This window comes from Chrysochloris asiatica, unplaced genomic scaffold (assembly GCF_000296735.1).
Source record: "Chrysochloris asiatica unplaced genomic scaffold, ChrAsi1.0 scaffold00002, whole genome shotgun sequence".
Taxonomy (NCBI): Eukaryota; Metazoa; Chordata; class Mammalia; order Afrosoricida; family Chrysochloridae; genus Chrysochloris; species Chrysochloris asiatica.
The window spans coordinates 43,812,946-43,827,309 of record NW_006408520.1 but is presented as its reverse complement, the minus strand read 5'-3'; positions in this window follow the sequence as shown (position 1 = coordinate 43,827,309).

The window sequence follows — 14,364 nt, the reverse complement described above, 5'->3', positions numbered from 1 at the left end:
GAAAGCCTTTGCATAGTCAATAAAGCACAGGTAAACATCTTTCTGATCTTCTCTGCTTTCAGACAAGATTGTCGTACTGTGGTGGCTTGTGAGTTACTGTGATTCTGGAAGCTATGCCACCAGTGTTTTAAGTACCAGCAGGGTCACCCATGGTGGACAGGTTCCAGATGAGCTTCCTGACGAAGACAGAGTAAGAAGAAAGAGTGACGAACTACTTCCAAATATTTAGTCTCTGAAAACCTTATGATTAGCAGAGAAACGCTGTCTTAGCCTCTAGGATGCTTTCAGAAAATAAGTCTAATCAAAACAGTGGCTACCAAGGGGATCTGCTGAGCCAGTTAAATTCAAGGCAGAGAAGTTTGCTTGGAAGACAATGGTGATGATTTTGGGGGGATTTCAAAGGAATAATCACAATAGATTTTCATGGAGGACACAGAACAATAATTGTGACTGGCTTATTATGAAGAAGTTTTAAGAAAAAAAAATTGATGAGAATGGTCACGAAAAGTGTGCAGAGGAATTTTTTTTGTCATTACTAAAATTCACCTGCTTATTCTTCACGGATAGCATGGACTGTCCTAAGACAAATTCATTGACGAACCATACGCCAACCATCCTACAGTCTTGATCTTGCATCTCAGACTTTTTATTCCCCAGACTCAAAGATGATTTCAGAAAAAGACAATTTGAGTCCCTTGTGCATGCCCAAATTGCTGTTTTGACATGGTATAAGTTTAAGAGCATGGAATTGAGGGTGGGGGTGGGGAAGGTTAGAGAAATGGAAATAGTGGCTTCTGCCTTCAAAAAATGTATAGACCTAGCTGATAGACATGACAAGAAAAAATAGTTTCACATTTTGATATTTTTGTTTAATAAAGACTTCTATGATTTGGTACACTACACTAGTCAGCAGTTCGAAACTATCAGCTGCTCCACGGGAGAAAGATGAGGCGTCTGCTCCCGTAAAGATTAACAGCCTCAGAAACCCTGTGTAGGGTTGCTATGAGTCGGAACCGACTCCATGGCACATAACAACATCAACATGATTTGGTAGCAATATTTTTTACTTACCCTAGGATATATAGGGAGTCCTAGTGTGGTGCTATGGGCTAATTCCCTGGCCTGCAATGGCAGTTTGAATCACAGAGTCAGTGGTTCAAGCTCACCAGCTGCTCCTTGGAAACCCTATACAGGGTCTCTATGCATCAAGACTGACTCGATGTCATTTAACAACAAAGTACATATAATAGATTTTAGAAACAGAATAGTCTTTTTCACTGTGAAGGAACATGAATAACTATTCTCTGCATCATTAAAACTCATAATAATTAGTTGAGTCATTGAGTTTTTTAATTGTGAAAAATTTGCAAATCATGCAGTTGCATATATTTTCAATTATGTGTTCAGTTTCATATCTTTTTACTATGATATGTGGAGTTTTTAGTTCAGGATGCTTAAAGCCATGAGAGGAAAAACAATGCATTTAACATCCTTCAAGGAATATGGCAAAATATTAACAATCTTAAGAAACAAACATTTAAAAATGTTTATGATAATCCTAGTTTCATAAAGTGAGATTTATTTTTAATAATTCAAACAATGTAATTTCACATATGTCATTTGATCCCAACTCTAGTATTATACAGAAACAAAATAATAGAAGACCTGTCTCAAGCTGTAAAAGGTAGGTGTGGGTGGTGAGTTATGCATAGTTGTTTTATTTTATGCATTTCTGATTTTATGTATTTTTCCTAATAAAAATATGTGATATTATAATAGAAACAATATTTTCTAAAAGTACAAAAGCATGGAGTTGCAGTGAGTAAAATTTTGCCTAGACATTCGTGAAAAAGAACGAACTTAGAGAACTTACAGTTATTTTTAGGTACTGTCGAGTTGGTTCTGACTCATAGTGACCCTATATAGGGTTTCTTAGGAGCAGCTGGTGAGTATGAACTGCCAACCTTGTTGCTCAAACCAACCTTGCAGTTCAGTGCTTATCTTATAGCACCACACCAGGACTTCATACAGGATCAATAATGACTATAAAGTTATAGTGTTTAAAGAAAAGTGAGATAGTATAGAAAATACAGAAACGACTTATAAATATATACTCACTCATTTTAAATAAAGGTAATACTGTAGTTTAGTGATAAAATAGTGATATATTTATTGGTATAGGGCCAACTCTATCTCTATATGTCATAAAAATATATCTTGGTCCACTTCAAACCCAGGCAGGTGGGAGACAAAATGGTAAGAGCTTGATGATAAAACAGTAAGCATTTTAAAACTTGAGAGGACATTTGTGTAACCTTGAAGTATTTAAAGATTTTTATTAAATGGAAACAAAAACAAATTGTAAAGAAAAAAACAACAACAACAATCCTTTGGACTAATTAAAATTCATAATTGCTGTACTTTAAAATATATCATAAAAGACTTCAGCATCTGCCTGAAACAACCACAAAACTGAACAATCTATAAAACATTAGACAACAAATGGCCATGATTCATGAAACACATGAAATCAATAAAGTGAGTTTTATAGCTGTCCCTAAAGGGAAGGGAAATTCAGGCAGAGTTTAGCAGACTCACTGAGTAGAAAACACTATGCTAAGAATCTGGGGAGACTATGGTGGCTGGAGTTTTCAAAAGAATAATAGAAAAGTAGATTGCTGCACAGCAAGAGAACTCCAGAAACCCAGAGAAATAAGTTCCTTGAGTGTTCACTAGCATACACATGAAAACATATAGGTTGTGAAATTACCCAAGACCAGAGAAAGAAAAAACTAAAATGCTTCAAGATAAGAGCACTGAATGTTCATATAAGGCTGGGAATTATGCCTTTTACCAACAGCCAGATTGGAAAACTCATAATTCATGATGTATTGTAGCCTAACAACAGTAATAGGGAATAATTAGGCCTAGATTAAAAAATATCCCTAGTTTAACGTGTTGTACTAATCATCTAGTGCCGCTATAACAGAAATATTACAAGTTCTGCCTTTAACAAACAGAAACCCACTTTTTCACACTTTAGAAAACTAGAGCCCTCCTAAATTAACAGTTATATCTCTAGGGAAAGGTCGTGTGTCCTTTCAGTATCTGTTGGCCCAAAATTGCTTTGAGATATTCTTGTGTCTTGGCATCAGTTTTTCCTTTGGATCGCAGAGCTTCTCAGCACAGGGACCTCAGGCCCAAAGGATGCAATCCACTACCAGCTCTTTTTCATGGTGACAATAGGTTTTTCTTTCTCTGTTCACTTCTCTCTCCTCTTATTTCTCAAAAAGATTGACTCAGGATACAATCTAATCCTATAAATCGCATCCGACCAAACACCAGAACTCAAATGTATCAATTCATTTACAGTCTTCCTTACTTACAGAGTATTACATCTCATCAGAAGTTAGTAGACAGACAAAGTAAAAACAAAATACAACCCATAAATAGGAGAAAAATGAATACATTTCAGTGAACTCAGAATTCATTCAGAGTTATAATTAGCAAACAAGGACATTAAAGCAGATATTATGACTATATTTTGTATGTTGAAAGATTTAAGGAGAGACATAGAAAATATGAGAGATCCAAATATTACTTATAATGATGAAAGTTATAATATTTGGGAAAAAATACTGGATAGAATTAACAGAACATTATGGCACTGTAGGATAAGCACTGGACCATAAAGTCAGTTTGAACCACAAGGCCAGCAATTCAAACCCACCAGCTACTCCTTGGAAATCCTATATAGGGATGCTATGAATTAGAATCTACTCGATGGCACTGAACAACAGCAGACATTACAGAAAATGAAAGGAGATCCCCAATATTTTTAAATGAAATAAAACACTTATAAATAATCCATGGAAATATACAATATCCAAATAACATCTGAAAGTAATTTGAGCTGAATGAAGATAGAAATATAAATGATCAGCTTTTGTGGCATAATGCTAAACAGCAGTTGTGGTGAATTAAAAATATTTATTCTCTAAATTTGATGCAAATCAACGATGTCAGCTTCCACTTAAGGAACTAGACAGAGATAAGTAAGGGAATTCAAAGTTGAAGAAATAAAATTATTGGAGCATAGCTTATATTAATAGAATAGAAAACAGAAAAAAAAAGAGAAACATCCATAAAATTAGCAAGGCTGAATGATATATCAAAGTATAAGAATTAATTGTATTTTATATAGTAACAATAGGTAATAAAGGTTTAAAATAAAATAAAAATGATATAAATTGTAATAAGCACAAGACATATATAGTACAAAATATATAAAATGATAAAATATTGCTGAGAGAAATGAAAGAAAATCCAAACAAATGGAGAGATATAGTGTGTCCTTGTGTTGGAATACTCAATATTATTAAAATGTCAATTCATTCTAAACTGATTTATGGTTTCAACACAACAGGGTTTTTGTAAAAAATTGATAATTTGATTCTAAAATTGACAAACTACTTAGAAGAGCCAAAACAAAAGAAAACGAATAACACAGCAAAACAATAAACAAAATGAAGAAACTCCAAAATTTGGAAAAAGAATGAAGTTGGAATTCCTCTTTCAGATTATAAGAATGTTGTTGTTATTAGATGCCATCTAGTTGGTACTGACTCTTAGCAACCCTATGCACAGCAGAATGAAACACTGTCCTGTCCTGGGCTAACCTCACTATTGTTGCCATGCTTGAGTCCATTGACGCTGCCACTTTGCCAATTCAACTCGCTGAGGGTCTTCCTCTTTTTCTCTGACCCTCCACCTTACCAAACATGATATCCCTCTCCAGTGATTGGTCCCTCCTGACAATATGTATGAAGTATAAGAGACAAGTCTGGCCATTCTGGCCTCCAAGGAGCACTCTGGCTTTACTTTTTCCAATACAGAGATGGATTGAAAAAATGTCAGCATCAATGGGCTGAAGTGTGTCAAAAATTGTTGTTCCAGGACCCGGCAGTGTTTTGTTCTGTTGTACATAGGGTCGCTATGGATCGATACGGATTCGATGGCACCTAACAACAACAAGAACTGAATGATTGCATGTATATAACATTTTGATATTGGAAGCTATTATATAGTGACAGAAATTGAGATTAATAATTGTCTAAGGAAGAAGAAGTTGGGGACTGGAATGATTGGGATGGTGATATTAAGGGGCAATAAGGACATTTTAAGGAGTTCTGGTAGCGTAGTGGTTACAAATCATGCTGCAACCTTAAGGTCAGCAGTTCAAAACTACTAGCTGTTCTGCGGGAGAAAGATGAGGCCTTATGCTCCTGCAAAGATTTACAGCCTCGGAAACCCTGTACAGGGATCGTTCTAAGTTGATTCCAACTCCACGGGACATAACAACAACAAACCAAAGGACATTTTATTATTACCTTGCTTTTGTTAATGAATCCATAGATTCATAGTAGTTCTGTACATGTATTACAACTTACTATACTGTATTCTTTAATAAATGTGTGCATTTTATTATATATTATTTTACTTCAGAGTCCTGGTGTGGTGTTGTGGGCTAATGCAAAGTCGTTTGAACTGCAAAGTCCAGTCAGCCCTTGGAAACCCTATACAGGGTCACTATGGGTCAGAATTGACTCAATGGCACTTAACAACAACAACAAAAGCTATATTACTGAAGTAAAAAGTCAACCCCCATGATGGCAGTATTTTAAATAGCAGCATAATCATCCATGTAGGGTGGCCTGAGTATTCAGACTAAGACAGACTAGGAAGAAGGAGAGATGGACTGCTTTCAAATATTTAGTCACTGAAAACCGTCAGTAGAGCAGTGGAATGCTATCAGATAGCATCAGAATACTGAATACTGAAACATGATGAAGAGCATCAGAATGTTTCCAGATTGTTGCTGTTGTTGTTAAGTGCTATCAAGTTCCACTCATAGTGACCTTGAGCACGGTTTCTGAGGAGCGTCTGATGAATTTGAACTGCAGACCTTACATTTCAAACCGACCTTGCAGTCTAGTGCATTATACCACAGCACCACACCAGAACTTTAGAGTACCAGAAAATTAGCCCCTCAGGATGGAAAGCACTCAAAATATGACTGGGGAAGAGCTGCCACCTCAAAATAAACTTGACTGTGATGACAAGAATGGAGGAGAACTTTGGGACCTTCATTTGCTGATGGGGCACAACTTAAAATGAGGAGAACCAGCTATAAACATCCAATAATTGGAACATGGAATGCACAAAATATGAATCTAGGAAAATTGGATGTTGTCAAAAATGAAATGGAATGCATAAGCATTGACATCCTAGGACCTAGTGAGCTGAAATGTACTGATGGTGGCCATTTTGAATATGACAAGCACATGTCAGGAATGGCAAATTGAAGAGGAATGGAGTCACATTCATCATCAAAAAGAACAATTCAAGATCTGTCTTGAAGTAAAACGCTGTCTGTGATAGGCTACTATCCATATGCCTACCAGGAAAACCAGGTAACACAACTGTTAAACAGATCTACACACCAACAATTAAAGCCAGTGATGATGCATTTAAAGAATTCTACTAATTTCTTCAATCTGAAATTGATCAAACATACTACCAAAATGTATTGATAATTACTAACGCAAAAGTTGGAAACAAAGAGGAAAGAGTAGTAGTTAGAAAATATGGTCTTGATGATAGACACTATGCTGTAGATTGTACTATAGAATTTTGCAAGACCAATGACTTGTTCTTTACAAATACCTTTTTAAACAACATAAAAAATGACTAAACACATGGATCTCAGCAGATAGAATGCACAGAAATCAAAATGACTACATCTGTGGAAAGAGACAGTGAAAAATCTCTAGCCAAAACAATGCTAGGAGCAGAAAATGGAACAGACTTTCAATTGCTCATATGCAAGTTCATGCTGAAACTGAAGAAAATTAAAAGAAGTCCACAATAGGAAAAATATGACCTTGACTATATCTCACCTGAATTTAGAGATCATCTCAAGAACAGGTTTGATTAATTAGACACTAATCAATGAAGACCAATAGAATTGTGTGTTAAATTCAAGAACATCAATCGTTAAGAAAGCAAAAAAGACAAGAAAGTAGAAAACACCAGAATATATGTCAGGCAAGACTCTGAAATGTGCTCTCCAGTGCACAAATGCTAAAGCAAATGGAAGAAATTAGGAAATAAAGTATCTGAATAGAAATTTTCAAAGGTCGGCTGGAGAAACAAAGCCAAATACTACAGTGGAATATGCAAAGATCTGGAGTTAGAAAACCAAAAGGGAAGAACAGACTCAGCGTTTCTTAAACTGAGGAAAATGAAGACAAAATTAAAACCTCAACTTGTAATATTGAAGTATTGATGAGAAATTATTGAATGATGCAGAAAGCATCAAAAGAAGATGGAAGTAATACACAGAATCTCTTTACCAAAAAAATTGGTTGATGCTCAATCATTTTAAGAGGTAACATATTATTAAGAGTCAATGAGACTGAAGAAAGAAGTCCAAGGTGCCTTGAAGGCATTGGCAAAGAGTGAAGCACTGGGACTAGATGGACTACAAATTGACATCTTTGAACAATGTGATGCGGCACTGGAGGCACACACTCATCTATGCCAAGAAATTTGGAAGACATATTTGCCCAACTGACTGGAAGAGACCCACATATGTGCCCATTCCAAACAGAGGTGAAAAAATGAAATGTGGAAATCATCGGGCAAAATCATTAATACTGCATGCAAGTAAAGTTTTGCTAAAAATAATTTTTAACTGGTTGCAATAGTACATTGACAAAGAACTGACAGAAGTTCAAGTTGGATTCACAAGAGCATGTGGAATGACATCATTGCTGATGTCAGATGGATCTTGGCTGAAAGAAAAGAATCAACAGCAACAAAAATATGTATATATAGTTAATTTGAACTCATAACATTGCTTCTTTTTGTTTTTGTAGCTTCATATACCAGATCTTCCCTTTCTATCTTTTACCTGATAAACACTGTATCCTTCATAAAGCTTTTATCATTCGAAATTGTGTAGAACAGATCACTCACTGTCATGTCCCATTGCATCTGATATTGTTGTTCTTACTAAACGCCATCAAATCAGTTCCAATTCATAGCAACTCTGCATAGGATTTCCAAGGAGCAACTCATGGGTTTGAATTATCAACCATGCAGTTTAAACTTCATTGTGGATCCTACAGCGCCCTACCAAGAATCTACAACTGATTTAAGAATAGATATAATAGCTTATTAGTAGTATTCAAGTGTATTTTCTTTTTTGAGTTTATTAAAGGAAAGGGCTATATATACAATATATATAGCATATAATATGCGATCAATAAATTATGGGGATGCTGTATATGTTAATTATGTATTGTTGTTGTTGTTGCTGTTGTTAAGTGCCGTCGAGTCGGTTTCAACTCATAGCGACCCTGAACAGGGTTTCCGAGGCTGTAAATCTTTACGGGAGCAGATTGCCTCATCTTGCTCCCACTGGAGAAATTGTGCATAATTATGCATAAGGAAGGCTAAGTCAGAAAGTATTATTACTAAGATGTCAGTTCATACATGTACAGGTTTATTCAAACAAAACATGTTTAAATATATTTCTGTGACCAGTGGCTGGATATCAACAATTTCTCTCAGTAGCCATTGCTAAGTGCCATTGAATTGGTTACTAGTCCTAGCAAACCCCTATAGGGTTTCTGAGGCTTTATATTGTCACAGGAACAGAAGGCCTCAGCTTCCTCCCAAGGAGTAGCAGGCAGGCTCACACTGTAGACGTTGTGGTTCACAGTCCACTTCTTATCGTATGGAGTCACCACGCTCTATATTCTCATTAAAGTGTCTTTGGGAAAAAAAAAAATGTTTCCCTCAAATGAGTGATTTCTGAGGGAATCTGCCTGGTCACTTAAATTCAGGGCAGAGAGATCAACTTAGAAGGTTATGATGATGACTGTTTTGGGATCCTAAAGGGATAATCTTGACAGATTTTCTCAAAGGACACAGGACGATCATGGGGGTTTATTGTGAACAAATTCTAAGAAAATTGTGATGAAGTTAAATCGTACCATGACTTATTCTTCTCCTCACTTTCTTACTGTGGCATACATAGTACATGTGAACTCTGGAGACAGACTATATAAGATTTATTCACTGAATGACTCTGGTTGTTATTCAACAGCCCTGTGTCTCAATTTTCTCATCTGAACATAGGGATCATAAAAATACCTAACTTTTTGAGTTATTTTGGGAGGTAAATGAATAATGTAAATTATCCCAGACACTGAGTGACATTTATTGTTGTGACTAGATGCTATCCAGGTGGTATTGACACATAGCAACCTGACGCAGAAGAGAACAAAACCTTGCCCCGTTTTGTATTAACCTCATCTACTTCAGTGCAGTCAATAGCTTGTCATGATCCACACAATCGAAAGTCTTTGCATAGTCAGTAACGCACAGGTAAACATCTTTCTGGTATTATTTGCTGGCTTAGTAAATACTAAAAAAAAAAAAAAAAGTCTATATTGATTATTAAGGAGTTATAAGTTAACCTGTTGGCTCTGTAGGATAGGCACTGGCCTGTTAACCACAGGTCATTGGTTCACACCTATAAAAGGTCACGTGTTATCTGTGCAGAAATTGCTACTAAGTTGAAGTTAGGAAAATCATTTTCAAATGGCTGCAAATTTATTAAACTTACATAACTCTCTCTGGAGTATGTTCAAACATTTGTTGTTGTCAATTACATTCAAGTCAGTTCTAACTTTAAGAGACCCTGTATAGGGTTTCCAAGGAGCAGCTGATGAGCTTGAACCGCCAACCTTGCAGTTTACAGCCCAATGTTGATCTTATAGCACCACGGTAGTATTCCATAGAGAGACAGATATAATCTGCAATGTGACCATATAAACTCTAAAGAAAGGGCAGATATTGGATATATTACATAAAAAATAAATCACATTTCCATTGGAGCAGATAATTTTCTGCATTAGTCAAGAGATTCAATATAAAACTAGTAAAGTGTCAGCAAAATGGGCTGGTTTAAATTTTACTTTCTCTCATTTTATATCCAATCCTGATTAGAAGTGCTTATATTCATAGGACTATAAAATGACCTAAAAATCTCACAGTGAAGGGATGAAGTGAGGATAATGAGGGTAAATTGAATAAATTACATCTAGAAAATCAGAAGTTATTTGAGAACTCAATAGAGCTCTACATATTCCCTATATTTGAACCACCCTTTATATTTAAACTATCATTTAGTGTAAATTTTCTATGTAAAATAAATGAACCAAAAATTATTGCAAGTTGGAATAAAGTACAAATGGTGAAATAGATTTAGCCATAACATATAACCCATTTTCAAATTTAGCTAAATCCCAACATCTAAGTTTTCACATAATTTGATGTTTCATGGAGAAATATAAATAATATTTACCATCACAAACTTTGATAATACCTAATAGAGTAGGTATTATCACATTATTTCTTTTTTGCTGGCTTAGTAAATTATAACTCAGCAAATCGTATTTTGTTGTTGTTGTAGTGATTAATGTGGCGAAATTGGAATGATAGGTAGTTGGCATATTTTTCCTTACTGCTGAAACATACTTGTTGTTGTTGTTGTTAGGTGCCACCAAGTTGGTGCCCACTGATACCGATCCTATGTACAACAGAATGAAACACTGCCAAACCCTGGGCCAACCTCACAATTGTTGCCACACTTGAACCACTTTACCAATCCAGCTTACTGGGGTTCATCCTCTTTTTCTCTGACCCGCCACCTTACCAAACATGATATACTTCCCCAGCAACTGATCCCTCCTGACAATATGTCTGAAGTGTGAGATATAAAGTCTGGCCATCCTGGCCTCCAAGGAGCACTCTAACTGTAATTCTTCCAACACAAATTTCTTTGTTCTTTTGAAAGACCATGGTGCTTTTAATATTCTCCTCCAACACCATAACTCAAAAGCATCAATTCTTCTACGGTCCTCCTTATTCAGCTTTGGCACACATATGAGGTTATTGAAAATACCATGGCTTGTGTCACACGCACCTTAGTCCTCAAGCTGATTTCTTTGCTTTTCAACACTTTAATAAGGTCTTGTGCAGCAGATTTGCTTAATACAATACATCGTTTCATTTCTTGATTGTTGCTTCCATGAGTGTTGATGGTTGAACCACGAAGAATGAATTCCTTGACAACTTCAATCTTTTCTCTGTTGATAAGACTGTTGTTTTTCGGTCCACTGGTGAGGATCTTGATTTTCTTTACATTGAGATGCAATCCATACTGAAGGCTGTGGTATTTCATCTTCATTAAAAAGTACTTTATGTCTTCTTCACTTTCAGCAAGTAAAGTTGTATCATCTGTATATCACAGATTGTTAAGGAGTCTTCCTCCAATCCTGATGCCAGGTTTTTCTTCATATAACACAGATGCTCAGATTATTTGCACAGCATACAGGTTGAATAAGTATGGTGAAAGAATACAACCCTGTCTCACACCTTTCTTAATATTAATCCATTCAGTGTTCCCATGTTCTGTTCAAACAACTGCCTCTTGGTCCAGGTACAGATTCTTCATGAACACAATTAAATGTTCCGGAATACTCATACTTCACTGTGTTGTCCATAGTTTATCATGATCCACACAATCAAAAGTCTTTGCGTAGTCAAGAACAGGTAAACATCTTTCAGCCAACATCCATCTGACATCAACAATGATATCCCTCATTCCACGTCCTCTTCTGAATCCAGCTTGAACCTCTAGAAGTTCTCTGCCAATGTATGCTTGCAGACATTTCCATAATATCTTTAGTAAAACCTTACTCGCATGAGCTATCAAAGATATTGTCCGATGATTTCCACATTTCATTGGGTCACCTCTCTTTGGAATGGGCAGAATACGGATCTCTTCCAATCAGTTGGCCAGATAGTTGTCTTTCATATTTCTTGGTGATGAGTGAGTGCCTCTAGTGCCACCTCACTTTCTTGAGAGATTTCAATTTTTATTCCTTTAATTCCTGGTGCCTTGTTCTTTGCCAATTCCTTCGATGCACCTTGGACTTCTTCCTCCGGTATCATGGCTCTTGGTCATATGCTGCCTCTTGAAACAGCTGAACATCAACCATTTCCTTTTGTTACAGAGACTCTGTCTATTCCTTCCATCTTCTTTTGATGCTTTCTGCATCATTCAATAATTTTTCCAGAGAATCCTTCAATAACAGAAGTTGAGACTTGAAATTTTTTCTTCAGTTCTCCCAGCTTGAGAAATGCTGAACATGTTCTTATCTTTTGATTTTCTGACTCCAGATCTTTGCACATTTCATTGTAATATTTGACTTTGTCTTCTCAAGCTGACCTTTGAAATTTTCTGTCCAGCTCTTGTACCTCCTCATTTCTTACATTTGCTTTAGCATCTCTATGCTGGAGAACAAATTTCAGTGTCTCTTCTGACATCCATTTTGATCTTTTCCTTCTTTTTTGTCTTCTTAATGACTTTTTGCTTTCTTCTTTTACGATGTTCTTGATGTATTCCTGTAACTTCTGGTCTTCGGTCTTTAGTGTTTAATGTATCAAATCTGTTCTTCATATGATCTCTAAATTCAGATGGGATATATTCAATTCAATTCAAAGTCATATTTTGCCTCTGATGGACTTGCTTTCATTTTCTTTAGCTTCAGTCTGAATTTGCATATGAGCAATTGATGGTCTGTTCCACATTCTGATCCTGGCCTTGTTTTGGCTGTGATATGGAGCTTTTCTACCACGTCTTTCCATTGATGTAGTCAATTTGATTTCTGTATATTCCATCTGATGAGGTCCATGTGTATAATTGTCTCTTATGCTGACTAAAGAAGGTACTCGAAATGAGCAAATCACTGGTTTTTCAGGATTCGATCCTGTGATCTCCAGCATCATTTCTATCACCCAGGCCACATTTTCTAACTACTGATCCTTCCTCTTTGTTTCCAACCTGTGCATTCCATTCACCAGTAATGATCAATACATTTTGATTGCATGTTTGATCAATTTCAGATTGAAGAATTTGGTAGAATTCTTCTATTTCATCCTCATTGGCTTTTGTGGTTGATGTGTAAATATGAATAATAGTGGTATTTACTGGTCTTTCCTGTAGTTGCATAGATATTATCCTATCACAGACAGCATTGTACCTTATGACTGATCTGGATATGTTCTTTTTGACAATGAATGCAACACCATTCCTCTTTAATTTGTCATTCCTGGTATAGAAAACCACGCAGTTGTCAGATTTATGGTGTTTGAGAAGGATAGTAGAATGTAAGAACATTCTTTTAATAAACAATGCCATATTATTTGCCTTCTACATGAAGTAGCTTCAGATCATAGACACTCAAGACACCATCCAGAGTCATGGCTAAGAACATGAACTCTGCATCCAGATGTCTTGGACTCTTCTCAGCTTTACAACTTACAAATTGGATGAATAACCTTGGACTTACTTAACCTCTCTGCATCTAATTTTTCTCATCTATGAAATTGAGATGATAATAGTAATCACCTCATGAAGTTATTATAACTATTTAGTTAATAGTTATAAAGCATATAGATCAGTACTTGAGACAGAATCAATTGATATTGATTCCTATTAGTTATATTTTCATTCATAGATCTTCAAAAATGTCCATCTGTTACCTTAACTTCTGCTTTTTACCTGTTACCTTAGCTTCTTCTGCTGTTACCTTAGCTGAAACTATCTATGTATACTCATCAAGGCCTAGTCTAGATCCTATAGAGATTCTATAGGTCTTTTAAGACCCTTGTTGTTTTTTGGTACCATTGAGATGTTTCTGACTCATAGATACTCTATGCACAACAGAATGAAACACTTCCTGTTCATAAGTCATCCTTAAAATTCTTACATTTGAGACCAAGGGCTTAGCTTGACTTTAATGAGGAGGCCCATTACTTTTTCTCAATTTTCCCTTCATTCATTGTATGTTGTTATTGTTGTTAAGTACTGTAGATTTGGTCCCAACTCATAGTGACCCTGTACAGGGTCTTTGAGGCTGTAAATCTTTACAGGAGCAGAAAGCCTTATCTTTGTCCCGCAGAACAGCTGATAGTTTCAAACTGCTGACCTTGCAGTTCACAGCCCGATTCGTAACCACTACGCTACCAGAGCGTATTAATTCTTAATTTCTGTATTTGTAATAACAATTACCCAAATTAGCATTGTTGCATTGCTGTTTAGGTTGTTGTTATGAACAGTGAAGTTAGTTCTCACCCATAGTGACCCTAAGTACAACAGAATGAAACATGGCCCAGCCCTGCACCATCATCACAATTGCTTCTATGTTTGAGCCCATTGCTGCT